The sequence below is a fragment of the Lepidochelys olivacea genome (genome assembly GCF_965140295.1).
Source record: "Lepidochelys olivacea isolate rLepOli2 genome assembly, chromosome: 1".
In the NCBI taxonomy this organism is placed as follows: domain Eukaryota; kingdom Metazoa; phylum Chordata; order Testudines; family Cheloniidae; genus Lepidochelys; species Lepidochelys olivacea.
Window position 1 is genome coordinate 206,441,155 of NC_140411.1, and position 21,041 is coordinate 206,462,195.

The 21,041-nt window shown below is 46.9% G+C and overlaps 1 protein-coding gene across 3 annotated transcripts in view; it reads left to right on the plus strand.

The window, feature by feature from the left end:
• The window catches only part of LOC311519026 (galactosylgalactosylxylosylprotein 3-beta-glucuronosyltransferase 1-like), a 43,738-nt gene that overhangs the window by 5,992 nt on the left and 16,705 nt on the right, over window positions 1-21,041 (plus strand). For 2 of the 3 annotated variants that reach the window (XM_084625171.1, XM_084625173.1), the window contains exons 2-4: window positions 12,589-12,671; window positions 13,236-13,374; window positions 19,834-20,037. The gene's annotated coding sequence lies outside the window, so the exon portion shown is untranslated. The remainder of the gene's footprint in view (window positions 1-12,588; window positions 12,672-13,235; window positions 13,375-19,833; window positions 20,038-21,041) is intronic. The other variant, XM_084625172.1, reaches the window with a different exon arrangement.

Sequence of the window (21,041 nt, forward strand, 5' to 3'; positions counted from 1 at the left end):
CATCAGATCTCAGTGGATATGTTTGTGCAGCAACTAGACACCTGCAGCTAGCCTGTGCCAGCCGACTCAGGCTCACAGGGCTTGGGCTGCTTCACTGCTGTGCAGACTTCCAGGCTCCGGCTGGAGCCGGGTGGGAGGGTCCCAGAGCTCAGAGTCCTGCCCAAGCCTGGAAGCCTACATAGCAGTGAAGCAGCCCAAGTCCCGCAGCACAAGCCAGCCGCAGGTTTTCTTTGCTGTGCTGCAGGCATAGCTGTGAAGCTAAGAGCTTAGCAGGATGCTGAAAAGCATGAGCCATTTAGATGCCTAATGAAGCATCCACTGTTTATGTTAAATAGAATTGCAAATGTAGAATGACTATGAACCCTCATACTTCACTACCTGCCTAAGGTTAAGAAGAAGCTTCCATAATTGTCCCTTGTAGGACTTCTTGCTCCTTCCTCTGGAGCATCTGGTCAGAAGGAAGGATACTGGCCTAGATGGACCTCAAAAGGACTGATCCAGTCTGGCAATTCCTGGGTTCACTTGAATGGGAAAATAATTCAGTTCAACCTTCTTCTCAAGCCTCAGAACAGGTTCACTTTGGGTTCAGTTCATCCTTCTGGGGAAGGATCAAGTTGGTTCTGATTTGATCCGAACTGGTTGACTGCTGCAACCGGCATCACTCGTGTTTGCTCGAAACGGCTATCATCAGCCTGGAAGCATTTTGTGGTGCTGGTTTATGAATGATACAAAGTCAAACTGTGTTGTCCTGGTATTTTTCTGTTGCCCCCCTGCACTGAGGTCATGGCAGCTATTTTGGCTACTCCCTGCCCCTGTAACTTAAGCCAAGTAATGAGATTGGGTGGGGAAGGAGGGGAGTTAACATTCTAACAATTTAAACTCTTGTTAAAAGATCATTAAAAAATTAATGTCTGTCTGAAAGCTTATGTTGGGTATGGAGAGCAATTGGGTTTGTGGAGATACTTGTGTATGAGTTTAGCATGTCAGGCAGTGCCGTGTCCCCTTTTTGCAAGCTAAGCAGGGTTGATCCTGGCCAATATATGTATAGGAGACCGCCAAAGAAAACCTGAGCGCCAGTGGCAATGGTTTTGCAGGGTTGCTTTCCTCTGCATCGATGCAGAACCCACCCTTGGTTTGGCTTTAGGGGGCAGTGCACTGCTGCAGGTGCCATGCTTCAGAGCAGCTGTACAGTTTGGTATCCTCTTAACCCTCATGTTTATTAGAAATCCCATGACACCTCCTTGTTGCGGCCATACTGGGTTCTATGCCAGCACCTGCCTATGGGATAGCTTTGGACAAGTCACTTCGCTGATCCTCAGTTTCCCCATCTGTAAACATGAATAACACTAACCTACCTCTGGGGCTTTGCAAGGTGTAATTGCTATTCACAAAGTGCTCTAAGATCCTCAGATGGAAGTGGCTATAGATTAGTAACCAACCAAATCTTAAGATGATGGTTCCTTTATTGGCCCATAGATTTAGTGAATTATCTGACTTTCCTTGTATCTGTCTAATGGTAGCCCACAAGAGTGGCCTGTATGGGATAGGTGCTTCAGGGCTACCCAAATGCAACTCTGGTTGCAAGGAGTGCTGTTCATGGGTGGGGCAGAGCAGTTCCAGCCAAAATATTGTCCTCTGGGGGCCAAGCTGAGCCGTCACAAGGAGAAGCAAGGGAACCAGCCATCTCATGCAACCAACCTCACTGAGATGGCTCCCTTACCGGTGCAGCCAGGCCCAAGGTGGCTGCTCTCTTGTTGAGAATCCCATGCTGATTGACCCTGCTGGTGATCTGTTTTTTTTTCTATCTCTCCTGATACATCGTGCTTTGTTGCCTTTCATCTCAGTGGGTTTTTTTCCAATCCACACAAAGGTGAAAAGGAGCGAGGCACTGATGACTTTCCTGTATCTGTTGGCTTCTCTCTCCAGCTCCGACATGAATAAGGCCCTTCATGCACTCCTCTGGAGCAAACACAGACGCTTTTTTGTTCTGTGAGCTGGTGGGATGGGATGGAATTAATAAATCAGAGAGCTGATGTTGTGCCACCACATTCCTTCAATTTTAAGGCAAGATCAGGAAAGAAAGAGGGCAAGTTCAGTCTTCTCTTCTTTAGAGATAACTCGGATGCCAACTCCTGTGTCTTCCCCTTTCTCTCTCTCCTCTGCTTTCCTTCCCATTTAATCTCTTGCTCTTTCTCCCTTTATTTATTCCTCCTCATTTTTTCCCCACTTGTTCACCCTCATTCACTTCAACACATCCCTCTCACTCAGACTCCTCTCTGTTATATTCTCCTGTCTCTCCCACCCACTCTCCCATCCCTTCATATTTCTGTCCTTTTCCCCCCATCTCATCCCTGTGCATAAAAGGAGCACATAAACCTCAGGGAGATGTGTTGTCCAGTGGTCTGAATATAGGGCTGGGACCCAGGAATTCTGAGGGGCTATTCTTGATTCTGGCAGTGACTCCCTCTATAACTTTAGGCAAATCCATCCCCTGTGTGCCTCAGTTTCCCCTTCCCTAAAATGGGGATAATCATGCTCCCATCCCAAGTGGGGCAGTGAGAGCCTCTTGGGGGGGGTTAATGAATGTCTTTTGAAGATGAAAAGCACTGAGTGGTGTTGTTATCATGCCACAGATATGACATTTATCTGTGTGCCTGTGAGCAGAATAAGATCCTACCACCCACAGCCCCAGAACTGGCAAGGCCTTCTCCTTGAAGTCTGACCAAAAAACCTTGACAGGCTGTGCTTAAAATTAAGTGAATGATTCTGATTAAACTGCTGAGTCCTTACCTCCAAACAGCAGGGATGCTGAGATGTTAAGGGGCTATTACAAGAGCCTATTCTTCCCCAATCTGACTGCACATTGATCTTCATGGGTGAAACCTGTACCCTTCACGTAGTTTAAGCTTCTTGTCAAGGTGTGAAGATGATGCTTTTTGCTCCTTATGTATTTTTTTAGTAATAACACTAGTGTTTTACAGCCTTAGTTCTTAAAAATCATTTCACAAAGGTGCATAAGCACTATTGTTTTCATTGTAGAGATGGGGAAACTGAGGTACGGAGGGAAGAGAAGTGATTTGCCCAAAGTTGCAGAAGAAATCACAGCTGAAAAGAGAACCCAGAAATCCTGGTGCCCAGTGGTGCCCTACCTGCTGGACCCAGAGAAGAAGGAATAAACAATAATTACCTCTTTGTTTTTTAGATTAGTGGATATACTCAGGCCTGACCGACACTAAAAAGTTAGGTTAACTCGGCTACATTGCTATGAGGTGTGAAAAATCCACACCCCTGAGAGATGTCATTAAGTCAACCTAACCCCAAGTGTAGACAGCACTAGGTCAACATAAGGATTCTTCCATTGACCTAATTACTGCCTCTCAAGGAGGTTGATTACCTCTGCAAATGGGAGGGAGTGTCTACACTGACACTACAGCGCCGCATCTGTCAACAAGCCTTCCCGGTTGGGGGACTTTGGGACAAGAGTATCCTTCTGCACTCCTTTGATACATGTCCTAGCAGTTTCCTATTTCTGGGCTTCTTCTCCTGGTCAGTTATTGATTGTACATCATCTCTCTGCTAATATTTAAGTGGGTTTTTTGTTTTTTAAATCAACCTATTGTACCACTGGGGTTTCCCTGAGATCTTCTACTTGGTTCGTCAAGAACTCAGTTTCACTCCAGTTTTGTTACTCAGGTTCCTTTATTTGGCATACAGCAAGGCTATGCTGAGTTGATCAGACTTAAGCATAGAGGACAGGTATAGGGTGTACCATACACCCAAAGTTACATAGCAAATCTCTTCCTTGATGTACATTTACATGCTGCATCACATGCTTTGGGATTAGCTTGGTCACTTTGTAGGAACAAATCCCTGGACAGCATGCCCTGTCCATGCATGACTTACTCTTTACCTCATCTTACGTTTCAGGCTTCTCTTGTCCATTGTCAGTGGTTCCCTGGGTGTTCCCCATAATCTTAGTTAATACAGACATTCTTTTTCCAGACTCCTGATCCATTTACCTCCCTAATCCTGTCTCCCAAGAAATGAGACCTCACCCATGTCCACTTACTCATGTCAAGCCAGGCCTACATATAAAATCCTCCTATAACCAGATCTCCCAACTGGGGCTCAAGTGACCAATACCAGAGCCTCAAGCAAATAGAAACGAAATCCTGATTATCCTTGAGCATCTTCTATGCAGCCCACAGGGAGCAGCTGCCACAGTCAAGCATGAGTCCAGTCTGAGCTGTGACTGACGATTTCTAAAAGTGCAGTTGAGTCAGCCAGAAGTTCCCCTCCTTTGTTAGCTGCGATCTACAGCTCCCTGTCAGCCTAGGTCATCAGGAAGAGGGGGTTACAACTGACCCACTGCAGCTAGTAAAAACATTCTCTGGTGGAGTCTGGGACAGGGGGAAGTGTTTGTCACACAGCTGGTGCTACCTAATGCCAGATGGACCTCAGCAAGGTCAGAGTTCACTCCTTTCTCCTGTCACTCCACTTCCAACAAGCCCTCAATGTCTCCATCTGATAAACGGTTGAGTGCTTCCCCTCCACTTGCCATTAACCACATGATGGCCCATCCTGTAACATCTCTGGATGGCCCATCTCCTCTTGCACCAGTGGAGAGCCTGCCCCTCTTCTGTTGCAGCAGCTAGGAGCCTACCAGACTCTCATAGTTCCTCTGATAGTCCCCATTGTGTTACCAGCTCTAGTGGTATTTGGTGTTTTTCTGAAGGCTCCAGCTCTGGAGTCCTGTTATTACATAAGAATTTCTGCTTCTATTTAAACCAAAAAAAGTAAGTTTCTAGCCCTCATGGTTGTGGAGAAAAACTTGAAAACATGAAGTGAGAGCACCCCCAAGGCAAATACAAAGAACCCAAAACATGTTCTTTTAAAACATTCTCATGGTTTTCAAACCAATCTTGTGATTTTTACTGGGGGGGACCTGACTCATAGCTTTTGAATGCTTGGGGTCAGCAACACTGTATTGCTTTTGAAGGTTTAGTGGCACGCTCGGGCCTCCGAGTAATTAGGCATATGAGCACCTACTCTTTCAACTCATGAAACCCATTAGCTAAGCAGGTACAGTAGGAGAGAGGCCTCTTTCTCATGCTGTGCAATTGTGCAATCCCGTGGTGCACTTGAAACATAAATTACAACAGTATTGCCAACCCCAAGCATTAAAAATCATGCAATTGGCTTAAAATCGTGAGATTTTGGTAAACTAATCTGTTCTGGTTCTTTTTATTTGTCGTCTGACTTTTGTTGCTGTTGAGCATTTAAGTTCACATTTCCAGGCTTTGCTCTGCAACCACGAGAGCTTAAATTTTACTTTTTTTAAATTAGAGCTGAGATTCTCTTGTAATGACATGACTCTAGGAGCTGAAACAAAAGGGTAAATGGGCTGACCTGGATAAGGATAGGCCTAGTCAGTCGGACATTGATCCTGGGCAAGATAATGGAGCAGCTGATATGGGACTCAATTAATAAATGATTAAAGAAGGGTAATATAATTAAGGCCAATCAACATGGGTTTATGGAAAATAGATCCTGTCAAACTGACTTGATATCTTTTTGGATTACAAGTTTGGTTGATAAAGGTAATACTACTGATATTATATACTTAGACTACTGAAAGGTATGTGACTTTGTACCACATGCCATTTTGATTTAAAAAAAAACTAGAAAGATCAAATTAACATGGTAGGTCTCAAACTGCAGTTGTAAACAGGGAATCCTCAGCCACTGATTCTAGCGTGGTCCTGCATAGATTGGTTCTTGGCCCTGTGCTATTTAACATTTTTTCTCAGGGACCTGGCAGAAAACATAAACTCATCACTGATAAAGTTTGCAGATGACCCAAATTGGGGGAGTGGTAAATAATGAAGAGGAGAGGTCACTGATTCAGAGTGATCTGGATTGCTTGGTAAGCTGGGTGCAAACAAAATGCATTTGAATAGGGCTAAATGTCAATGTATCCTTCTAGGAACAAAGAATGTAGCCATACTTACAGGATGGGGGACTGTATCCTAGGAAGCAGGGACTCTGAAAAAGATTTGGGGTAGTGATGGCTAATCAGCTGAACATGAGCTCCCTTTACGATCCTGAGGCCAAAAGAGCTAATGCTATCCTTGGATTCTTAAACAGAGGAATCCCAAGTAAGAGTAAAGAGATTATTTTACTTCTGTATTTGGCACTTGTACAACCACTGCTGGAATACTGTGTCCAGTTCTGGTGTCAACAATTCAAGAAGGATGTTAATAAATTGGAGAGGGCTCAGAGAAGAGACACGAGAAAGATTAAAGGATTAGAAAACCTGCCTTCTAATGATAGATTCAAGGAGCTCAATCTACTTAGTTTTGGGGCAAGGGATAGCTCAGGGGTTTGAGCATTGGCCTGCTAAACCCAGGGTTGTGAGTTCAATCCTTGAGGGGGCCATTTAAGGATCTGGGGCAAAAATTGGGGATTGGCTCTGCTTTTAGCAGGGGGTTGGACTAGATGACCTCCTGTGGTCCCTTCCAACCCTGATATTCTATGATAACAAAGCGTAGGTTACAGGATGACTTGATTACACTCTATAAACACCTACATGGGAACAAATATTTAATGATGGGCTGTTCAGCCTAGCAGAGAAAGGTATAGCATGATGTAATAGCTGGAAGCTGAAGTTAGATGAATTCAGACTGGAAATAAGGCATACTTTTTTAAACAATTAGGGTAATTAACTGTTGGAATCTTTTACTGAGGGTCATGGTGGATTCTCCATCACTGACCATTTTTAATTCAAGAATGGGTCTTTTTCTAAAAGATCTGCTCTAAGAACTATTTTGGGGAAGTTTTATGGCCCATCTTATACAAGAGATCAGACTACATGGCCAGAAGGGACCATTATGATCATGGATTCTGAGTCTGATAAACACCAAATACTGCTTTCCCCTCTTAGACTTTCCCCACAGCCCAAGACCCATCACTGGAGAGGACGGATGGATCTTGATGTGAGTATCCAGTCCCTCTCATACCCTCATTCTGCTAAACACAAATCCTCTGCACCATAACCACACTACAGAGAGGTGCCCTTCCCTCTGATATCCAGAGTCCCTGCAGCAAGCCCCATAATGTCACTGCTCCCTTTCAGCATCACCATGCTAGCAGTACTCCATGCATGGTACACGTTTCCTACACATACATGCAACACCCTGATGCACACTCTCTGTAGGTGCTGCACATGGATCCAGCTGTTCATACACACACACAAAGGACCATGTTCACCACTGGCATAAGCCAACACGACTCAGTTGAATTTGGTCCATAGATTTTTCACCGTGCTTCTAGTGGGCCAGATTAATCTCAGATGTAGCTCCAGAGTCAAACACAGATTACGTGCCAGAATGTGGGGAATGTTGCAGCTAGGGCCCGACCAAATTCACAGTGTCTTTTGGTCAATTTCACACTCAGGGTTTTAAAAATCTTAAATGTCATGGTGTTGTGATTGAGGGGGGGGGAGACCTGACCCAAAAGGGAGTCGCGGGGGGAGTCACAAGGCTATCACAGGGGGGTCACAGTATTGCCACCCTTACTTCTTCACTGGTGCTGGCAGCAGTGCTGTCTTCAGCTCCGGGCCACTAGAGAGCAGCGGCTGCTGGCCAGGGACCCAGCTGTGACGGCAGTGCCCCCACCAGCAGCGCAGAAGTAAAGGTGGCAATATCGTGACCCCTACTACTATTGCCCGATCTCGTGGGGGAGACCAGCTCTCACGGTCCACGACGCGTTTTTCATGGCTGTGAGTTGGGTAGGCCCCTAGTTCTAGCCAAGGCCCTGACAGAGGTAGGGGCTAGAGGGTGCCTGGAAGGCCCAGGCCTGTAGTAGTTGAGTGCAGAGGTGCAGTAGTCCCTCCTGGGACTCCTGTATCATATGTGCTGCAGGGAGAGCTTTGCGCACGGGGCCTTGGCTCAAGGGTTCCCCTCACAACATGCTGCTTCCCAGGCTCTTTGAGGAGCATCCTTTTCCCCACCCCAGCCCTTCTAGGCCAGTTCTAGGCCCACTACAATGTGGCCCTGACTACTCCTCTCCAGTGCCTGGTGGGCTTCCCTGACATGAGTCAGATGACCACCAGGATCCAGGCACCAGATTTCCCCCCCAAGAGCTGCGCAATCCACTTCCTACTGGCATTCAGGGGTATTTCTGGGGGGATTGCACAGAAGGGGGTCTCGTTTGACTGACTTGACTTGTACATTTCCACATGAGCAGCTGCTTGTGCCCTAGCCCTGCCTTTGCTTGGCGATAGGGAGAGATCTGTCACACATAGTGAAGCACAGCAGGCAAAGCACCACAATCACCACTGCAGAGTGTGTGAGGGGAAAACAACCTCTAAGTCATTCTGATGTTGCACATTAGATCACCAACTGTCCCACTGCAGGGAGAGACATAATAAGATGAAGAGTACCCAGGAGGGATGCTTTACTGCAGACAAAACCGTTCACCAGTCAACAGAACATGCAGACTCTGAGAGCCTATCCTAAGAGGAATGAGGGGCCTTTCATTGCTTCTCTGTGTCTGTGGCACTGTCTGCTTATGTATCCAGATGGTCTAACCTCCAGAGATGCCAGTCTGTCCTACATTCCCCACCCAGGACTGCATGCTTGTTCTAGGGGAAAGTGGATGTGACCTTCTGAAACCAGAAATCCACTCCAGGAAAAATGACACTCGGAAGTTAGTGTTATGCCTAGGTTGGACTGGCACATCAGGAGAAAGCTCCAGGGAAATCCGCCTGCCTGCCCCAGAGGGCAATATGAAAAGGGGTGGTGAGTGAGGAGAAGCAGGAGGTGGGCCAACAGTGGGAATAAGACAGAGATAGAGAGAATGTGCTGCAGTGTGCTTGCAGGAGAGGGGATATCAGGAGGAAACAAGGGTTCCTGAGTTTTGGTTTTCATTTAGAGATGGGTTGCCAAAGCCAAAACCCTGCCTCTAAATACCCCCAATCTTTGGCGAGGTTCTGGTCCAGAATGGATTTGGGCCAAACCAAAACCCTAGATCCAAATACCCCTTAGCTTTGGGAGATTTGAGATCCAGATTCTAATTTAGTGTTTCTAAGCTGCCAATGGTGTTTGTAACCAGCATATTTTTAAGAGCAGGTTGGACAAACACCTGTCAGGGATGGTCTCGATAATACTTAGTCCTGCCTTGAATGTAGGGGACTGGACTAGATGACCTCTTGAGGTCCCTTCCAGTTCTATGATTCTATGAAATCAACAGCTGATTGGCACTTAAGTAATTCCACTCTCTGATACAGACAGACGCACAAACTAGACAGAACATGGGGGAAGTTAAAATCCAGATCTGAGTTTTGCAGCTCTGGCCCATCTCTCATTTCTGTAGAAGGTTGCTGTTTATCTTGCCTCAGATATAAGAGAACTGATTTTTTTTTAAGTCCTCTGAAAAAGGACTCCAAGTATAGCTGGAGATTCCAGGAAAGCCTGGTTCATTTTTCAACTCTGGCTGAAGAGTCCCTGTTGCCGAGTAATTCTGCCCAAGATCAGTTCTCCGCCTGCAGTTCAGCAGTTTGGTAGCATCTGAAGAAAGGGGCCAGGGCTATGTGTGACAAGGTGTAACAAAGAATGTGTTTCATCTTGCTGGGTGAGGTTACCAGTGGTTCTATGAATAGAAAGCAGAGAGAAGAGCTGCAAAAGTTGGGGGAGAAGAATCTTTTGGTAGTTTCCTACCATCAGCCTATTGTATACAGAGTACTGTGATGGCTGGTCTGTGCAAAGATAATTCTGTAGGCTTAATGGGTGGAAGGAACATAGAAATTGCCATCTTGGGGCATCCCTCTGGGGCACCTGGCACTGGCCACTGTCAGAAGACCGGATACTGGGCTAGATGGGCCTTTGCTCTGGCGCAGTATGGCCGTTCTTATCTGGTCCAGCACTGGCCATTGTCTCAGGCTACAGTGGACGTTTTAGGAAAAAATAGTAATCTACCTAGTCCATTTTTTCCATGCTGTGTATGGATGGAGCTTGATGGAAATTCCTCCCTTACCCCAACTCGTGAGCACATGAAAGCATGAAGGTGCACAAATGTGCCTCTGGGCATAGTACAGTACTGTTGACTTCCCAAGGAAATTATGTTCTCTATGTACAAAGAGCAAAACAAACACTTTCAGTCTGGATTACATGTATTTGCAATTAAAGGAAAACAGGGAAAGAAATTATAAAGTCTCCATGAGAGAGCAGAGTTTGTGTCTCACTCTGAGATCTTCCGTCTTGAATCTGCTTATGGCCCTGTCCTCCCAACAGACAGGCACAGATTTAACCCCTGTAGTAATGTTTTTGTTTGGTTCTGCTTTGTAGAAGTAGTATTTTTCCTTCCTGAAAATGACATGGTCAGCAGTTTCCTTTTCAGGGTCCCTTTCTTTTTACCTCTGCTGGGTATACCACTGGCTCCACTACATCCCTGACAACTCCTTTCCCCTGCATCCTCAGGGGCAAATACTGTATATTGTTTATGCTGTTTTTCATCCCAGTCTCTTGGTTAAACCCAACCTAAGTAGATCAACTCTATAACTGATGTTAAAGATTTAATTCTGCTGGAGTTTTCTGAGTAGTGGACTGGCATGTAGCTATAACAGAAAATTTGCCCTATACCACATTTTTTGGCCAGATAACATTATGCTGACACCTAAAAATGTGATGCTAGACAATAAGCAGCAGATCTAATGCGCTTTAACGAATTCTTCCCAAGGAAGATTTGAAAACCAGCTCTTTGGGTAACCTGTATTTCACAAGGCCTCAGTATTCTCCACAGCAGAAATGTTCCTTGGTATATTATTCCTTGCCTTCTGGAATAAATGTATAGCCTTTGGCAAGGCCTAGTGGTCACTCCTATAGGTAACAGACCATTTCTGACATGTTTTGCTGGCTACTACACAATTATTAGCTAGTTTTCCTTCCCTATGTCATATTCCAGGTCTGGCCACAAAAAAGCTTCAAGCCGAACTTTTCATTTTCATTATGCTTTATTGATCATACAATTCAACCATCATTCTCCAGTGAAAGCAGCAGGGTATTACTACCCCATGCCACATGGCAAACAATCATTTCCTTTGGACAATTCAGTTTTTTCTAGTGGACTCAGACCCTGATTCAGCAGGTTTCTAAAACATTTGCATATCTGTGGGCATGTGAGCACCCCTATTGACTTCAGTAGGTGGCTAACATGCTAAAAAGAAAAGGAGTACTTGTGGCACCTTAGAGACTAACCAATTTATTTGAGCATAAGCTTTCATGAGCTACAGCTCGCCGATGAAGTGAGCTGTAGCTCACAACAGCTTATGCTCAAATAAATTGGTTAGTCTCTAAGGTGCCACAAGTCCTCCTTTTCTTTTTGCGAATACAGACTAACACGGCTGTTACTCTGAAACCTGACATGCTAAAGGTATGCATGTTCTTGCTGAACCAGCACCAATGGCTCTTGTTTGCTATATGATTTTGCCATCCAGAAGGAGTGTATTGCATTATTTTAACCAAAGCAGGGTTTCTCTCTCCATTTCCTTGGCACTTGCTGGGGGTGATGGGAAGGCTCACTAGGTAAGAGTTTGCACACTGCCTCTGAAAGTAGGGGGAAATGAGCAGAATAAATCAATGTCCTCTGGAGGCTTGCATTTGAGGCAGCTAAGATCAAAGCCCATCTCTGCATCCTGGCTGTTGCTAGAGGTGCCGTGTCAGCCTCTGGATCCTGTATCTCAACAAGGAGCTTGTGATCAAGGGCACTCGTGCTATTTAATTATCTCCCAAATAATGCCTAATCTCTTTCTCTGAGAGTAATTCCTCTCAGCCTTTGATAATGTTCTGGAAGCAAATGTCCTGGGGTTTGCCTTTCCCTCTTTACAACCCATATGTGCAATGACAGCTACCACTCCTGCTGAACAGACATCATGTGTCAACACAGTAGGGAAAGCTCTGGGTGAAATGCACCAGTACACTGGAACTATTCAGTTTTGCTTTTTGCTTCCTTAAAAGACTTATTCTGCCTCTCAAACAAAACCCATTTCCTATCTTTTAATAATGCATCTACTGGGGCTGCTTAATGCCAACACATCCAGAATGAATACTCCATAATAGCCACCGTTGCCTAAAAAGGATCTCCACTCTGAAAGTCTTGGCAGCAGAAAGGGCAAATCTTGCTTTAGAGAAGCACCCCAAAATGCATGTCCTCTGAGGTGAGACAGTTCCAAACAGTTTGCAGCACTGAGTTAGGCTCTCAGGAGACCTGGCTCTCTCATGGACCATCTAGTCCCTCCTGCGTCTGTTTGGTTTTGAACTGTCACTTTTGCTCAGTGTATCTTGGCACTTCTCATTCCAGTTCTGTTTATGATTAAGCATAAAAATTAAAACTGAGTCCAAAGCTGCAATGTTCTGAACCAGACCCAAATGTTCCCAAAGTTCCAGGGGTACTGATTAGGCCAGTTGCAGAGACAGGGCCAGTTGTGCGGTTTGGATTTTGGGAGATTTGGGTCTGACTAATGTTCAGATCAGGTTTTTGGATTGAGCCTGTCTTTAAAAATGAAACTTAACAGAACTTTCTGTCCCCCAGGAAGGTTCTGCATGAGTCTGGGACACAAGTTCGGTTAAGCACTTACCTGAACCAGTTGCTGTTCATCCCTGCTCATAGCCAAGGTAAGCCCTGCCTGTTCCCTTTCTACCTAAAATGGCAGGTAGTCGCAGGTGTTAGCACAAAAGCATTGGACCCCACAGGAACTAGCCTGCAGATTTCATTAGCACTGCCTCCAAATTTTTTCTTCTGAATAGAAGCCAGTGCTTAGAGATGATCAGCATGTGTGGGACACATCTCTCTCAGGAAAGGAGCCATGCAGAGCTATTTACAAACCTGATGGGCAGGGTCTGGTGGCCAGCGGTGGGTGAGGGTCATGACACTAAGTGAGTTCCCAAAAGAAAAGCTAGTTTTCTGGGCTGACATCGCAGATCCATAGGGTTAAAGAGATTAACCAAGCAGGCAGGGAAAGGACCATGCTTTCCATGAAGCCTTGCAGAGGGGAAGCAGAAGATGTAGGGTTTCCCTCCCAGGGAGAGGTTTCCTCCCACTCCCACCTCAAAGGCGCACACACTGAAAGCTGCAGCTTAGATGTGTGCGAGCATCCAGTCCCCATAAGTGTTGTTAGCTCTAGATCCAGCCACTATTGTCTCCTCCTCCATATTATTTATTGCTTTGTCATTTTCTAGCACTGCATCCATCCAAGGATCTCCAAGCTCTTCAGTGAAGTCAGCCTCATATCTCTTTCCCTTGGGTCAAGATCATTTATCCCCTCCTACAGATGAGAGGAGTGACTTGCCCAAAGTCACCCAGAAAATCAATGGCAGGGTAAGGACTAAAACCCAAAGCACCTGTCTCTTCATCACAAGAGCATCCCTTTTCCTTAGGGGTGCAGTACACTAGAGGAATACTGCCCGTCCTGGGAAGGGTTAGGGTACACTCAGTCCCTGCCCCATTTTTCTCATGAAATCCTATCTCCTGGCATGCAGCATCCTTCCCCCCTGTTGGCTTCTCAGATAGCCAGATCCAGCAGAGTGCAGGGAAGAAAATGCTGCCGCTCAGCCAAAGAGCTGAATCTCGCCTCGCATTTCCCATCCCACCACAGGCTGTGGCATCCCATCCTGGAAATGAACCCTTAGTGCTTGCTTTAGGGCTAAGCCAACATGTCAGTCCTACAATGGTCCTCATTCATTCAGCACTGCCTCAGGGAGAGGATTGTCCCACAGGGGAGAAGGAGGCCTGTATAAGTGGGCCTCATTACCATGGTCCTATACACTAGGTTCTGCAGCTTTCCTGCACAGCAAGCCTGTGTCATCCACTTACATGCTTCCCCATTCCTGTTTTACTTGTGCATCTGAAACAGACAGGAGATGGTCTAGTCAAGGGAAATACTGCAGCACCTCAGCCATAACCAGTATTAAACAGCACACGTTGACACTTTGGCTGCTGATACTGGGGGATGAGATGCAAAATAATGGGTTAGAGGGGACAAACTGCCTGTCGATTTCAGTAAGCTGAGACAGAGCTATTGCTGAGAACCACAGATACAAGAGTTGCCATGAATTATGCATCCCTTGTTTGAAGGGAGGTTGGCCTCATCAATAATGAAGGCTCACTGCTCTGCCTTCAGCATTGCATCCCCAACACTGGCAGTTGCGGAATTCCTGAAATCTGCATGGATGCCCTCAAGGCGCTCCAGGGTCAGTGGAGAGAGACAGCCTGCATTCCGCAGCCTAACACACAATACTGCAGAAAGTTCCTGTGCACACAAAACGTGAACCTGCCTAGTCCCCGTGCTGCCCTGCCACCAGCTCTGCTCAAGTACTCACATGCAGACGCACACATCATACAAACATGCAGCCAAAAACGAAGGCACCCAAAATTACCAAGAATCTTTGAAAATTTTGGCTTGATCAGCTGAGATTGATTGGGGGCATTTGCATTAACAGACCCTAGATTTATACATCAGGTGGCTGGATATTACTGGTAAATGGCCACTGTCCCTGAAACCCACTCCCCTTTCAGGGTGATGATCTATGCCCTTGTCTACATGACCCAATTAAATCAACCTATGTTAGGTCAAGAACAGCCACCCCATTAATTGCTGCGGTTTTTCATGTCCACACTACCCTCCTTCTGCCAGAGGGACGCGTCCTCCCCAAAAACGTTTCCACTGACTTGAGGGGGTTGAGCACCCAGGCCTAAATTTACTGATCTCCAGGGCAGACTGCAAAGCCCATGTATTTGCTCAGGCTCTTTTCAAGTCACTATTTCCTTTCTGATGTGGTTCTCTCCTTTGCGCCAGTCCCTTCTCTGTCACAGTTTGTCTCCACTATTATCTGTTTTCCCTTCATTCTTATTCCCCATGGACTTCTCTCTTCTCCATGTCTTCCCCAGCCCCTTGCTCCTCCTGGGAGAGGGCCGGAGAATGGATCCTGCTCCAACACCAGTGCTAAGAGTGTTTCACAGACGGAGCAGGTGATCCACGTGAACTGGAAAGTGTCACCCTCCAAATGCTGGTGAACGCTGCACTGCAGCCCCGCTCTGTCGAATGGAGGGAATGGAACTCCTGGGAGTTGGAGGGTTAATTAATGCCAGGAAAGGGCTGTGGAGCTGAAGTGCTAGGACTGAGCTCTGTATTTTTCTTCATTAGTATGATCCCCCTTTTCCTTGGTTGTGCTGCCTCCACAGTCTCTCTTTTTCCAGCCTGTGACCTTGCCTGCCGACCCAGCCTGTGCCCTGCACTGATTATTGTGAGTTTAGAGTCGTTAGAAAGGAGGAGGATTAGGAAGATTAACAACAAGGCTCTCCCAGACCTAGGTCTCCTAACACTGCTCCTGAACATAGGCAGCTGCCTCAAAAACCCCAGCGCGCTGAGGCCTCTCCCTAACACAGCCCTCCCACATCTCACTCCCCAACCTGGCTCTCCCTAGCCTTAGCCATTTGAGTCTGCTTTCGAGCCATCTCTATGGCCAGCCTTTCGCTGGGGTCCTCCAGGGCTTCCACCTAATCCAGTTCTCCTGAGGACTATCCCAACCTCCGCTGAGATGCCTACCATTGTACGTCATCTCAGGAAGCAATGAGGCTGTCTAGGCTGCACGCTCGTTTTGGCAGCATGGAGAGTACAGACGCTGCAAGCCCCCCTAGCACAGGTATAAACAGCAATGTAGACAGTGAGGCCCAACTTGGGCAAGTAGCATTAAGACATGCCTGTGGGTATGGACCTGGCCATGTACGCTGCAGGCTCTCTACTCGCCCACGCAGTGCCTCCCCCATCTACATGGCTATTTTTAGCGGCGTAGTGTCCCACAGCTGCCTTCTCTGCTGCTGGGGTCTTTCCCCACCTCAGAGAAAGGGTTCAGTAGTGGGGAGACTCTGGCAATAAGGAGGCAGCTGGGAAATGTCCCAACAGCTTCCCGCTGCTGGAGCCTTTTCTGCTGCCTCCCCCGTACCAGAGCCTTTCATGAACATGGGTAGCTCCACATGGTGTAGCTTTTCACTGCAGCATGTAGCTATGCATACTGTACGCCCTGCTGCAAGTGGTGTGCAGTGTAGATATAACCGAGGTTACTGTCCAGCCTGGGACGCCTTAGGCTGCTCCCAAAATCCGAGTTGCCCGCAGTTAATATTGCACTTCAGTAGCAAAAAGTTTTCTGGGAGTTAAACAGGCTGGTGATGGTCAACAGTAGGGGAGCCGATCACATCAGGTGCTCTGAGCTACAGCCAGATGCTTCTTACTGCTCCAGTCCGACAATGCAAGAAACAGTCAAACCTAGCTCTGGAGGGGGGTTTGCTCATGCACATAAAACAGAAGATTGATGGATGAAATTAAGCAGAGGGATGTGTAATTGGAAAACAGCTCAAGAAGGTTACAAGCAGCATATTGAAAGCATCCATCAGCCATCTAGCTAATGTTGTTAGGGGTGCATAATACAACTAGGGATTGCAGCAGGCACTAGAAAAAGAGGGGGAGAGAGGGATAGTCAGAAAGGAAAAGAATAAGGAAGAGAGAAACTTAGAGAGAACATTAATAATAATATAATCTGTATTACAGCAGTATCAATAGGTCCCTCTCTGCATCACAAGAAGAGCTGTGCAAACACATAACTGAAGGAAGTCCTCTCCCCATAGAGCTTACAGCCAGGAACTGCTGGGTGAAGTGTGTTATGCAGAAGATCAGACTAGATGATCATCATGAGCCCATCTGGCCTTGTGATCTATGTATTTCATTTAAGAAAATCACTGCAAATAGGTGTAGCAATGAAAAAGGAGGGAATGGAGACGGGAGGAAGAAGGTAACAATGCTGGGAACACACAGTTACACAGGCTAGCTGTGTGCACAGACTGATCACTCCAAGCCAATTAGAGATTGTTTTTAATTAAAGATGTAAATAAATATATCAAATAGATCTCAGTAGGTCCCACTGGTTTGTCCATTAGCAATCTCCCATAGGCAACGTGGTATAAGTGGGTCGCAATGAGGTATCTGGAGGAGGACAGGGTGCTGAGTTCATTGACTAGCTTGGGGAGGGGCAGTGCGGAAGAAACTACATGAGCACTTGTGGCAGAAGTGGACAATCAGGTGATCAAGCTGCAGTGATTGGCAGGGTGGAGCTGGCAAAGGACAACTCTAGTCCTGAGAACCATGCAGACTGGAGAAAGGGGAGTGTAATGGTGCCAATTCACTGCTGCGGCGCCTTCTGCTGGTCGTGCTAGGAAATAGCTCTCTTGGACCCCCAGGGCGCCTTTTACTAGCGGTGTCTCACTCGCTGTTACTTCCACTTCCTCCACCGTCTCCATCAGCTGGACCCGCATCGCTCCCAGACCCCAGTGTCCTCTTTGGGACACAACCCTCTGGCTGTGCCCCCAACCCACTGTCTCCCCCCTTTCGGGGGACAGCAGTCCTAGGTCCTTCCACTTGCCTCAGCGGCCAATTTCAGTCTCTAGTCTAGCCCCTGGCTTCAGGGACAAACTGCAGTCTGGATTTAGGCCACTCTCCTCATTGGCAAGTAGGGGTAAAGGGGGAGGGAGGGACCCAGGCCCATCTGCTACTGTGGGTCCCTGCCTAGTGACCCTATAACTGGCAGCCACTTATTGCCCCTCCTCCTAATCCCACTGTCTACTTTCCCTAGGCCACTTCCCCCATAGCTCTAGCACCTTCCCTGTCCTTGATTCAGGGCCTCAGTCTGGCCATGGTCAGATAAGAGTTCCCCTATTGCTCTGCTACCCAGCACTGCAGTATCTCCAGCGCTCCTTCCCCTTTGCCCTCCAGGAAGAGATTGCCCTTGCTCTGCTGAGCAGCCCTTTATATATGGGCTGCTCCAGCAAGCCTTCTCTTGATTGGCTCTCCTAGTGAGCCCTTTCCGATTGGCTGGGTTCTGCGCAGCCTCTCCAAGGCTGCCTTAACCCTTCTCCTGCCTATGTGGGGCAGCCGCCCCACCACAGGGAGTCAATGAAACAGAGAGATGGAGAAAAATGAAGGAGAGGGAAAGCTGTGAGAGCGGAAATGACGTGTAATGCAAGCCGGGCTTGTTAGAACTCAATAAGAGTGAAGAATAGAATCCTCTGTGAAGCTCACTAGGGACCTGACTGTGCTGGTGTCATGCAGTGCTTAGGTTCTGCAGTACTGGGCACTCGAGAAAACCGATAAAGAGAGAATGAGCATGTAGAAATAAAAGAACAAAGAACACCTGGAGACCCTGGCTCAGTATGTTTGCAGGGTTTGGGGAGCAGGCTGTGAGGATGTGGAATTAGAAGCAGAATTTGTGTGCTCTCCTAACTTTGATCTGCTCCCCTCTTTGCTCTTGGTAACAAAGCTGCATCCTCCTCCTGTTTTCTCCTTCACTCCAGAATCAATCTGAGTTTGTGGCAGTCGTGGGGCTGCCTTGTGGAAACAGTTCCTGTATAATAAAGGCCAGGTCTTTCTTTTATGTAAGGGGAAAACACAGACTGCCTGAGAAGACCTCAGTACAGAGACCCTTGTAATGACAGGTAGCTCAAGCAGGGAGATAAGATATGACCACCCGAGAACAGGCCAACAGAGAGCTAGATGCCCACAGGTGTAACGAGAACTCAGAGCCCTTATTCCATTTTAGGGCTTGAATTTATTTTGTGACTGCCTCTATTTTCATGGTTCCTAGTGTCAGGGAAGCTGTTCCTACAGTACCTACACTATCAGATACACATACCTGTCCCCAGTCTCTTAATTCACTGGGAATTGGAACCCATGTCCCTTGCCTAGCGAGTGTTGCTTAGTTGAGGGTGAGGCCCTCCATTATAAAATGCCAAGTACAGTTCTACTGTCCTTGATTCACATAACCAGGATAACAACCCTTTATTACTCCTGCCCCGATAACAAAGAGACTGGGGATCCCACAGCAGCCAAAGTGACCATTTGGGCAGGCAGTCCATCATGTTGGGTATGGTGGGTGTGCCCATGCAAACGAGATCAGCTCCTGAAGTCCTTTTCCACAGCTCACCATCAGATGTCAGGGTAGAGATTATTCTGACTCTGCTTACATGAGGAAGGGAAACAACTCCCATCTCACCTCTGTGTGGGAGTTATTTATTGTTATTATTTATTAATAATAATAATAACAGGTTTCAGAGTAGCTGTGTTAGTCTATATTTGCAAAAAGAAAAGAAGTACTAGTGGCACCCTAGAGACTAACCAATTTATTTGAGCATAAGCTTTCGTGAGCTACAGCTCACTTCATCGGATGCATCCTTTTCTTTTTGCGAATAATAATAACAACAACAACAATCATTTAAAAGTAATGAAAAGGTTAAAGACTTGGTCCCAGGAGGACTCAAACCTACAACACTTACTGTCATGCCCCTGGCTAGCTATCTCTGGTGCTTACATGGACCCCATTACTGTAGTATCACAGTGCCTCGCAGCTGTAATATGTTTATCCTCACACCACCCATGTTGAGCTAAGGCAGAGCCATTATCCTCATTTCAGACATGGGGAACAGAGGCACAGCGAGACTGAGTGACTTGCCCAGGGTCACACAAGAAATCTGTGGTGGAGAAGAGACTTGCACTCGGGTCACTCAGCTAATGTGCTAAGCTCGCTCTCTTCCACCATACTGGTATCAGGGCACTGCCCCTCCACAGGCTCTTTACCTGGAAGAGCAGAAAGCGGGGCTAGGAGCATTGGGAGTTCAGGGGCCACGCTGATAGCAGCAGCTCTATGGTTCTCAGGAAGCAGGGTCACAGTCGCTGCTTTTGTTGCACAGGGGAAACCTCAGTCTTTGTGGCTAATGAAAATTTTATTCCCTTAGGCCTCCAGGGGGAGCACTGGTGCAGCCACTGTCTGGTAGATAGGCATGAGGGAAGAGGTCCACTGGGAAGGGCTCACTACATGCACTCAGCACCCAAGAAGAATCCCCGAGGAACCAGCCCCAGGAGGGCAAAGGGAACAAAGGCTGGCACACGCTGGTCTCAAAACCGGTCAACACTGAGGCACTCTGCTGACAGCGACAGTGGTGAGTCTTCAGCTGCAAAGAGGCAGTGTGACTGCTGTTCAACTCAGTGTGTGCGCATGGATTGCTGTGCTGCAGAAGGATTAAATCTCCATTACTATGTTTAGTATTAGTTATTAGGTATTAGTATCTCCATTACTATGCTTGGCTTTTGCTGCCTGTGGCGTGGCACAGGCAGCTCATTTAATAATGGGACTGGGAGCTTCTGCATCCATAGAGCTGAAAGGAGATGCTGGAAGTTGCACGGTGAATGAGGCAGGGGACTTCTGGAAGAAAAAGGATGGTCTTTGGTTATGACCCAAAACTGGCATCTGAATTGTGTCCTTGTTTCTGCTGTGGACTTTCTGTGTGATGGCAAGCAAGTCACTTCCATTAATGTTTTCAGAAGTGGCCACTAATTTTGGATACTTTGTTGAGTGGCTGCCCAACCTGAGAACCCTAGGACCAAGTGTGGATCACTCGCAACCCATATTGAAGTTAACAGGAGCTATAGCTGCCAGAGATGCTGGAACAATTTGTACAGTGGGGGTGCTGAGAGCCATCGAACCAAACTATAAACCCTGTATATAATGGAAACCACTTCCAGTCAGGGGGTGCAGCAGCATCCCCCACACTCCTAGTTCCAGCACCTTTGGTAGGTGCTCAGCAACTGTGAAAATTCAAGCCCAAGATGTCTCAAGTTGGACACTCAACGAATGAAGCACCCCAAATTAGTGGCCTCTCCTGAAAATGTGGGCTTTAATGACTCTGTGCCTCAGTTCTCTTCCTTTCACAGGGATGTTTTAAAGGTAAAATCAGTAATACCTGTGAAGCACTCAGATTCTATGGTGATGAGAGCCATAGAAAAGCCCATGATGAGATTAATAATTCCATATGTAGTGCATGGTTTGGATGATGTGTCATATATAATGCAGGGGGCAGACAATGATTGAGGGGGATAAAAAGAAACATTGACCTGTGCAAAAAACAGGATGTGACAGTAAAGACTGTATCAGAATTAATACGTA